Source organism: Colobus angolensis, unplaced genomic scaffold, assembly GCF_000951035.1.
Source record: "Colobus angolensis palliatus isolate OR3802 unplaced genomic scaffold, Cang.pa_1.0 Scaffold31, whole genome shotgun sequence".
NCBI lineage: Eukaryota > Metazoa > Chordata > Mammalia > Primates > Cercopithecidae > Colobus > Colobus angolensis.
In genome coordinates, this window is record NW_012116377.1 from 4,902,001 (window position 1) to 4,912,307 (window position 10,307).

At 50.5% G+C, this 10,307-nt stretch overlaps 1 long non-coding RNA gene across 1 annotated transcript; it reads left to right on the top strand.

Annotated features, from left to right (window-relative positions):
* Window positions 1-272: 272 nt before the first annotated feature.
* LOC105517944 lies at window positions 273-4,392 on the top strand. The gene is made up of 3 exons (XR_001002750.1): window positions 273-549; window positions 980-1,101; window positions 2,064-4,392. It is a non-coding gene; the product is annotated as an uncharacterized LOC105517944 (long non-coding RNA).
* The last annotated feature ends 5,915 nt before the right edge of the window (window positions 4,393-10,307 follow it).

Sequence of the window (10,307 nt, forward strand, 5' to 3'; positions counted from 1 at the left end):
GACAGCACAGTGTGCACCCCGCAGGGCTCAGCTTTCCCGCGGGTGGGCAGCGTGACCCAGGCAAGCAGGCAGGGCTGCCAGGGCCTCGGCCAGCAGGGAGCTGGCCCAGCAGGGAGCGGGCAGGGGCTGTGGCCAAGGGTCTCTGGAGGAGGCTGCGTCTCTGCAGAGGGGACCCCTCCTGAAACACCCTCCAAGCTGGAAGCTGGCCCCTCAGAGGGGAAAACAGGTGCTGCGGGCGACTCTGAGCTCCCCACTGTAAATTAATCCACCCAAGCAATTGGGAACAGAAAGTGCTTCCTGTCCCGGCCCGAGACAATGGACAATAAACGCAGCCAGCCTGCTGGGCCCCGGCCCCTGACCCCAAGGCTTCAGGAAGAGGCTCCCACACACACACACCTGCGGTGTGCGAAGCTCGCATTGTTCTGGGCTCACAGCCCGAGCAAGGCCCCTTGCTCTCAGGAGCCTCCAGCTCTTTCTGGACCTGAGCCCCGGGAGCCTTCACTCCGCCCAGATGTGCTTCCTGTGGAAGGAGACCCACAGATGACACAGGTGAGCAAGCGTCCTTGGGTTCGGGTTCGTTTAATGCATATTCTTGAAGCCCCTACCACGCACGGAGCCTGCACACCAGCGGCACATTACAAAGCCTTTCCAGAAAGGCTGTGGTCTCACACTGAGCACCAGACAGTGCCTGGACCTGCCCCTCTCCACCGAGCACACAGACAGGGCCACATACATCCTGCTGGGGAAGGCCCGGTGGAGGCGGCTCCTTGGAGTGAAAGGCCCTGAGATACCAGAGGCTCCTGGGACGTGAGGCTCCTTCTGGATTTCTGAGGCTGATAACCGAATACTCTTGACTTGAGTAGATGATGAGCTTGTGGAGCATGATATGCATGTGTGCACCACCATGAAGGTAGTAATCATTCTTGCTTGCTGGGGCCATGTGTGTGTCCACATTTTGTCTTTTAATTTTTTTTTTGAGACGGAGTCTTGCTCTGTTGCCCAGGCTGGGGTGCAGTGGCGTGATCTTGGCTCACTGCAACCTCTGCCTTCCGGGTTCAAGCAATTCTCCTGCCTCAGCCTCCTGAGTAGCTGAGATTACAGGCATGTGCCTCCACGCCTGGCTAATTTTTGTATTTTTAGTAGAGATGGGGTTTCACCATGTTGGCCAGGCTGGTGTCGAACTACTGACCTCATGATCAGCTCGCTTCGGCCTCCTAAAGTGCTGGGATTACAGGCGTGAGCCACTGTACCTGGCCTCTCGTCTTTTAATTAATTTTTTGAGTTGGGGTCTCACTCTGCCACTCTGGTTGGAGTGCAGTGGTGCTGTCATAGCTCACTGCAGCCTCAACCTCCTGGGCTAAAGCAATCCTCCCACTTCAGCCTCCTGAGTAGCTGGGACTACAGGCATGCACTGCCATTCCTGGCTAGGTTTTAAAATTTTTTGTAGAGATGGGGTCTTGCTATGTTGCCCAGGCTGGTCTGAAACTCCTGGGCTCAAGCAATCCTCGCACCTCAGCCTCCCAAAGTGCTGGGATTATAGGCATGAGCCCCCACACCTGCCTCAATGTCTTTTAATGTCATTAAAAGACACTTATTTTGTCTTTTTTTCTGAGATGGAGTCTTGCTCTGTTGCCCAGGCTGGAGTGCAGTGGTGTGATCTTGGTTCACTGCAAGCTCTGCCTCCTGGTTCACGCCATTCTCCTGCCTCAGCCTCCTGAGTAGCCGGGACTACAGGCACCCGCCACCACGCCTGTCTACTTTTGTTTTTGTATATTTTTAGTAGAGACAGGGTTTCACCGTGTTAGCTAGGATGGTCTCCATCTTCTGACCTCATGATCTTCCCGCCTCGGCCTCCCAAAATGCTGGGATTACAGGTGTGAGCCACCGCGCCTGGCCTCATTTTGTCTTTTAATGATTAATGGACTAGCACAGTCTTAGAGAAGGAAAGAGCAGAGGTTCTATGTCCAGTCAATGGGGAACTGAGAGATTCATTCCGAAAGGCTTTGGGCAGGAACCGGGCCCGGGTCACTCTTTGAAAGGGTGGATCTCCCATTTTCCTGCAGAAAATCTGAGCAGCAGGTGAGTCTGAAGGACTGCCCGGAACCCCAGAGCATGGCAGTGGGCGAGCAGACCTCCCTGTCCTGGGCATCCCTGTGGCCATGGAGCTCCTGGGTGAGCAGCTGCTGTGAGACAAGTCTGGTGAAGAACACAGCAGGACTCCTGAACATCCTTCATTAAAATAAACATTTATCTATGGAAACCAGAACTGTCCTAGGTGCGTGGCTCGTGGACGTGCTGGGCAGCTGGGTGGGGAGGGTGCACAGGTGGAGCCTCGGCTCTGTTTCTTTCTCTGGGTGGTGTCCCCACTGCTGGGCTTCTCCCGCTCTCAGCTCTCTGGGGAGGTCCCCTGTGAAGGGCCTGTCTTTCCTGTCCCCTCCCTTGGATCATTAATGAACCACTCTCTCTCTCTTTTTCCTTTTCAGCGATTGGGCTGTTGGAATCAAAGAGGCCCTCCGGTGACTCAGGCGTTTCCCATTGCCCTATTCTAGCATCCTCTACTCTTAGCACTGAGAGTTTTTCACGTCCTATTTGGAACTGATAGGAAACCCTTTCATTGTTTCGTTACATGGATATTAGCACTGATGAAGGAAGCGCTCCATCAGATAGTCATCCGCTGCAGTGAGCCGGTTTCCAGCACGAGCCTGCCTAGACTCAGCGTCTCCTGCCTCCAGAGACCCCCCAGAATCTCAGCCCCTAGGAACCCTGGGCCAGGGTGGACGGAGGCTTCTAGGCATTGTGGGGTCTCTGGCACCAGAGACACTCAGGGGTCTGGGGACCGAGTTTGGCCCCTGTACCCACCCACTACCATTTGACATGGTGAGAGAGAGATGACGAGCTCAGGTAGGGGATGGCTTCTGCAGTGCCCACAATGTGCCAGGACTCTGCTCTGCCACTGTGGACCTTTCCTCACCCCTCGCTCCCAAGCATCAAGCTCTGGTTTCCGGTTGTGCTCCTTGAAGCCCTTGGGCTCCCTGGTGACAGTCACAGAGCCTCTGAGCAACTTCCCTTTCAGCTATTTTCCATGACCTAGTCCTGGGTAAGGCTTCATTTGAACGAAGGGTTCTGCTGCTAAAAAAAAAAAAATAAATAAATAAATAAAAGTTGAAAAAACCATCACCTGATCACAACTTTCTAAGGTAGATATTTTGTTTTGCAATGAGATATTTGCAGTGGTTTCACTAAAGCCTGATCTTTCCATCCGACTGTTTGCCTGTGAGGATGAGGACGTGTCAATCACAATCAAAATGCCCTGAATGAACCGGCCTCACCCTCCTCCCCCTAGTGAGAGATAAGGACCTCAGGCTCAGAGAGGTTATGTGATTTTTCTCAAAGCCACACAGCAAAATTTGGAACCACAGGTGAGCCTTACTTCTCTTCCTGGGCGAGCCTGCGGTCAGGGGCAAGGCTTTTTGATGATAAGAGTGAGGTGGAGCCAGCTCTAGATTGTGGGTGGCAGAGGGAAAAGGAGGAGGGGGGTTCCCGAAGCACCATTTTGCTTTCTGTGAGAAGGGATTTCCCCTCAACAACTTCTGTCCCATTTTTCAGAGCTAAAGTGACAAGCCACATCCACGTCCCTGGGTAAAGGTGCTCCCCTTGCAGGAAACACATGTGCACTTGGGATGGAGCCCTCTGTGCGGGAGCGGCTTGCTCACCTCTCAGCGGGCACCAGCTGGGTGGGTCTCTCCCAGGTCTCGAATCCTAACTGCAACCACCATTTATTCAGCACCTGTTATGCACCAGGCACTTTATGTATATTGTTGCTAACCCTCAAAACAAGCCCTTCCCAACATAAGCGTTTTTGTGCCCAACCCATAGGTCTGAAACTGAGACCCAGAGAGGCTGAATGACTTGCTCACAGTCACATAGCAGGCAGTAGCAGGCAGTGGGGAAGTCGGCTCTATGGATTGTACACCTCGGCTCCTCCAGGCCTCTGCGCTGACAGGCCTGACGCCCTAGCATGTTGGGTGTTCAGAGGTGCCTGGGGAGCTTGTTAAAAATGTAGATTCCAGGCCTCCCTACCCTTAAAGATTGTGACTCAGTAGCCCGGGGCAGGACCCAGGCATCTTCATTTTGACAGGCCGTCCCGGTGGCTGCCATGCACAGGCAGGTTTTAGGAACATCATGGGTTGATGATTCCTGGTCTCCCCAGCCCTCTTGGCCTGGCCTCAGAGAGCTGCCTTTCCAGCGAGGTCAGCCGAGATGATGCTGCCGGGAGAGCAGTCTCCTCTGCCGTCTCAGGAGGGACTCCTCAGAAGAAGGATGAGTCTGAGGGCTCTGGTTGTCTTGGCCTGAGACAACCCAAGGTCTTTTAACAGGAAAAAACCTCACCCATTCCCAGTGTTGATTTCATACCTTTATTTTATATATCTATTTTTATTGTGGTGAAATACCTATAACAATAAAATTGCCAGGTGTGGTGGCTCACGCCTGTAATCCCAGCACTTTGGGAGGCCGAGATGGGTGGATCATGAGGTCAGGAGATCCAGACCATCCTGGCCAACATGGTGAAACCCCGTCTCTACTAAAAATACAAAACATTAGCCAGATGTGGTGGCACACACCTGTAGTCCCAGCTACTCAGGAGGCAGGAGAATCTGTTGAACCTGGGAGGTGGAGGCTGCAGTGAGCTGGTATTGCACCACTGCATTCCAGCCTGGGCGACAGAGTGAGACTCCGTCTCAAACAAAACAAAACAGATCAAAAAACCAAACCAAACCAAAACAAAACAAAACAATATCATTTACCACCATAACCATTTAAGGTGTAGAGTTCATTGGCATGAAATATAATTACCTTGCTGTGCAACACTCACCACTATTCATCTCCAGAATGTTTTTCATTGTCCCAAACTGAAATTCTGTACCCATTGTACACTAACTCCCCATTCTCCCTTCTCCAGCCCCCAGCAACCACCTTCTACTTCTCTGTGTCTGTGAATGTGACTGCTGGGGATCTCATATGAATAGAATCGCATAGGACTTGACTTTGTGTGCCTGGCTTATTTCACTCAGCATTATGTCCTCTGGGGTCACCGATGTGGCAGCACAGTTCAGAACCTCCCTTTTTAAGGGTGAGTAATAGTCCATTGTAGGACAGGCTGCATTCATTTATCTATTCATCTGTAGATAGACATTTGAATTTCTCCTGCCTTTTGGCTACTGTGACTTTAGCTTATTTTAACATTATATAAATATGAGGCCAGGCGTGGTAGCTCACACCTATAATTCCAGCACTTTGGGAGGCTGAGGTGGGAGGATCGCTTGAGCCTAGGAGGTTGAGGCCGCGGTAAGCTGAGATCAAGTCACTGCACTCCAGCCTGGGCCACAGAGAAAGACCCTGTCTCTAAAAAGTCAATCAACCAATCAATCAATCATTCAATCAATCTGTGCTCACCTAAAACTAAACATTGGTACTTTCTACTTCTACAACAAGATGAAAATGAAAGATAAGTTAAATCCAATCAAAATTACAAGATGAGTAAAATTCAAGTGAATGGTATTAGTCTATGCCAATGGATGATGCTGTCTTGCTTGAAACAGGAATGTGGTGCTGATGGCCTCAGTGCAGCTTCCGTGGAATCTGGCACATTCTCTAACCACTGTGACAACTCAGTTTCCTCCTCCTTGTCTCTGTTTGAACTACTGCAAAACCTCAGTGTTTTAAAACACATCCAAGTGCCATTGCCCTTCTCTTGTCATGAACACGTCCTTTTCATCTGACATCCACCTTTCTTTCCTTAGTATCCTGTGGACATTAAAGTTTGATCAGGCCATGATCAAACTGAACGTTGGGACTGGAATTTTGCAGCTGTCCTTGGTTAAAAGGTCACTATGCAAATAATCATGGGAAATGACGTCCTAAAGTTAAAAACTCTTGGTGAACTAGTAGTCTGAAGACCATGACCACTGGCCCCAGCTTCAGAGGCGGTGGTCCAGCCTCCTCTTCAGGTCGCTTCCACCTGCCTGTGGAGCTCTCTGTTGTCTGAAGTTACTCTCTGGTCGCCCAGGTTATCAGGAGTCTTCAAGGCTGTGCTGACTGACTGCAGATAGCCTCTCAACCTATTTCCAAATCCGAGTCCCCACGAGGCACCTGTTGGGTTCTTCTCCACTTTTATTTATTTATTTAAAGATAGGGTCTTGATCTGCCCCTAGGCTGGAGTGTAGCGGTGCAGTCATGGCTTGCCGCAGGCTCAACTTCCTGGGCTCAAGCCATCCTCCCGCCTCAGCCTTCTGAGTCGCTGGAGGCCACAGGTGTGCACCACCATGCCTGACTATTTATTTATTTATTTTTGTAGAGATGGGGTCTCACTTTATTGCCTAGGCTGGCCAACTCGTGCCCTCAATCGATCCTCTCACCTCAGCTCCCCAAAGTGTTGGGATGACAAGCATGAGTCACCGCACCCCGTGGCTTTTTCACTTTTAATTCCCAATGCATTGCCATGCAGAGAGGCTGGGCAAGATCTGAGATCGGAAAAAGGAAAAATCCCCTCCCCAGATTATGGACCCTGCACCACGCCTTTGGCATTTGGGACCTCTCTTTCCCCATTTCTTTCTTCTTTTCTCCCCCAGGCATGGCCCTTGCAGAACTTTTATTATTATTTATTTATTTACTTTGAGATGGAGTCTTGCTCTGTTGTCCAGGCTGGAGTGCAATGTCATGATCTTGGCTCACTGCAACCTTTGTCTCCTGGGTTCAAGCGATTCTCCTGCCTCAGCCTCCCAACTAACTGGGATTATAGGCGCCCGCCACCACGCCCAGATAATTTTTTGTATTTTTAGTAGAGATGGGGTTTCACTATGTTGGCCAGGCTGGTCTCAAACTCCCGACCTCATGATCTGCCCACTTCGGCCTCCCAAAGTGCTAGGATTACAGACGTGAGCCACCGTGCTGGCTTGAACTTTTATTATTTTTAACAATACGAGTCACCATTGTTGAGCACCAACTATGTGCCAGACTGTGCTAAGTTGTTAAAACAATTTTTTTAGAGATGGGGTCTTGCTATGTTGTCCAGGCTGGTCTCAAACTCCTAGCCTCAAGTGATCCCTCTGCCTCAGCCTCCCACAGTACTGGGATTACAGGCGTGAGCCACGCTTCTGGCCTATACTAAGTTCTTGACACATACTATCTCTGTGTCCTCAGTGGGCCCCAGGAAGAACTGTAGTGCTTCTGCTCCCCACATGGGGACCTTCAGAGAAGTCCAGTAGCTCTCCTGGGACCACACATGCAGGAAGCAGCAAGGCCAGGTCTGGCTCACCCCTCTGAGGCTCCACACTGTCCCAACATAGGGTTCATTCTTTGGGTAAAATCTTGGGCCGGGTGCTGTCTGGTTCTATCAGTGGGAGAGACTGGCTTTGAAGCTGTTCCCAGGCTGCCCCTGCCCCAGCGCGGGAAGTTGGCCGTTCTCTTCTGGGCTGGTGCTTCCTGAGGCAGCCAGCGCTGGAGACAACAAACATCTTTCTCCCAACATCAGTTTTTCCCTTCATTGTTTAATGACTGCGGTTCTAACCTGACTCTGTTCTGTTCTCTTTCACTGTAAATGTGTGGGGGCCCTTCAGGTGGGATGGGCAAACCAGGCTTCGGGGGCTAGCTGGGACACCCACAGCCATTTATAACATTGTTTATGTGGGAAAGCGGTTTCGTCATCCAAACAGCAGCCTTACAAAAGAATGTTAGGAACACAATTAGTTTGTAAATTGGTCACTTCCTGTCTTTGTTGGGGTGGAGTGAGGATGGGCACAGTAGTTAGTTTAAAATACTAAATGAGATAGTACATGAAAAAAAAAGCCCAAAACACAGTGATTAGGGCACTGGACCCTCTCAAAAAATATGTAGTTGCCATGACATTCTTGTTATTGTTATCATCGTTTCACATGAGGGTAAAATCTGTGTGGCTCAGGAAGGCAGAACAGAGACCAGTGAGTTGCAGGTGGTGAACTCCTCGAGTAAAGGGCTTCCTAATCCATCAAGTCCATTCACAGTGGAGCAGACTGGCAGTGAGCCCTCCCATCCCTGAGGGTGTTTAAGCAGAGGCTTGGCCTGGGCAACAGGACCCTTGAAACTTCTATCCAAATGTCGAGTTCTAGCTTCTCTCCCTCCCTCAGCAAGCCCTCAGCTGGGGCCATGCTGCCCCCCGCCCCCCACAGCCAGCACACATTGCTGCTTTGGTTCTGCAAAATGGACCAAGCACCTGCAACGGACTTGCCGGACAGCAGAGTGCAATTGCCAGGGGCAAGGACTCTGGAGCCTGGAGGTCCTGGTTTCAAATTTTGACTTTGCCGCTGCCCAGGAGTTTAAACACAGGCAGAGGATTAACAGTTTCTGGGCCTGTCAAATGGAGCGAGTAGCACAGATCAGCTGGGTTCTCAGGAGGATTAAATTAGGTAAAATATGTAAAGTGCCTAGTTTGGAACAAGACTCTAGTTCCATCACTTGTCAGCAGGACAAGTCACTCAGTTTCTCTGAGTGTCACTAACTTCAGCTCTGAGGCCGGGTGGTGACATCTTCTGAACACAAGGTTATGGTCATCGTGACCCTGGCAGCCACTCTGGGAAATACCAGGCACAGGGTGGACCCTTGGCAGGTGGCGATTATCCCAGCCTTAGCTAAATCCATCCCATGTGCCATGAAGCCTTCCTCAGTTTTTCTTTCTAATAACAGCTAACACTGAGCATGTGCCATGTGCCAGGCATGGTGCTAAGCAATTTGAATACAGTAACTCACATCATTCTCAGTACAGTCTTGTGGAACGGGCAGTGTCACTGCAGCCACAGCACGAAACAGGCAGGGGAGGAGTGCAGAGGCGTGCGAAGGGACTCACTCAGATTCACACAACCTGAGGTGAGAGGATCGATTGAGGCCAGGAGTTGGCCAGCCTAGGCAACAAAGTAAGACCCCATCTCTACAAAAATAAATAAATAAATAGTCAGGCATGGTGGTGCACACCTGTGGCCTCCAGCGACTCGGGAGGCTGAGGCGGGAGGATGACAGGGTCAGGGTCTGACTGCAAAAGTCTTACTCAAGACAGGATCAATCTGCACACCCACCAGGCTGGCCAGCTAAGTGCCCTGTGTCCAGCTGTGTCCCCTTGCCACATTGGAGGCGGCCCCAGCATGCTCTACTATAGTCTTGCTGGGAATGTAAGGTGCTCACGGGCTCAGGGAGGGCTTGGAACCTCCCTTTGTACTCACCAGCACCACACTCTGAGCCTCCGCAGATCCCATGTAGATAGTCTCTGGGAAGTCAGTTCCTCAGTGTTGACACCACTGGCCCCGACACAGCTCAGGTTGCAAAAGTCCTGGCCTGGGACAAGGTGGTGTGGCCAAGAGGCAATGTGGAGAGGGTCAGTAAGTCAGGAAGTGGCTGCTGTACCCTGGCCCTACAACCGAGGCTGTGATTTTGTGTGATTTAGCCGAGGCTCTCTGAATTTCCCTTCCTCTTCTTTCTTATTGAATATATATATTTAATACAGAATATATATACTTAATACAATCTTGCCATGTTGCCAAGGCTGTTCTTGAACTCCTAAGCTCAAATGATCCTCCCACCTTGGCCTCCCAAAGTGCTAAGATGATAGGTGTGAGCCACCACGCCCGGCCCCTTCCTCCTCTTTTAACATGAAGAGTCACTGGAGATTTCCCAATAGCAATTCCAACACAAAGTTTCTCTCAGTTAGGACAAGAGCTAGAAATACTATTTATGTTGGTGGGAAAGTAGGTTAGGACAATACAGTCAAGAAGAGAGACCTTGAGCAAGGCTGAATGTAGGAAGCGGCTAAAATATTGACCAAAATTTCTCCTGAGACCTTAGAGTTCCCCTTGTAAATAAGCTGTTCCCTACCGTGAGAACTAGGGGTGGGGCAAACGAGCAGATGGGCTGAGCTGGGGCCCAGGGCAGAAGGAAGAAAGGACCAGGGGCTGTACTGTACTCAGTCTCTCTTTTCCAGAATGTCTCCAGAATCTGTCTTCTAGACTGTTCCTTCCCTGTCAGATTTTGAGGCAGAGGCTTGGCTCTCAAACTTCTGGTGGTGATGTTTTAATCAGTGACCTGCTTTCGGGCCTTTGTTTCCCATTCCCTACAATTAAAGCACACTGTCACCAAGTGGCAGTGGTGTTTCTATCTTGTCTATGTGCTCGGAAGATTTAATGGTAGCTGTGAATTCAACCAAAACTGAAGACATTTGCTTAAATTTTATTTTATTTTATTTTTTTGCGACAAGGCTTGGTCTGTTGCCCAGGCTGGAGTGCAGT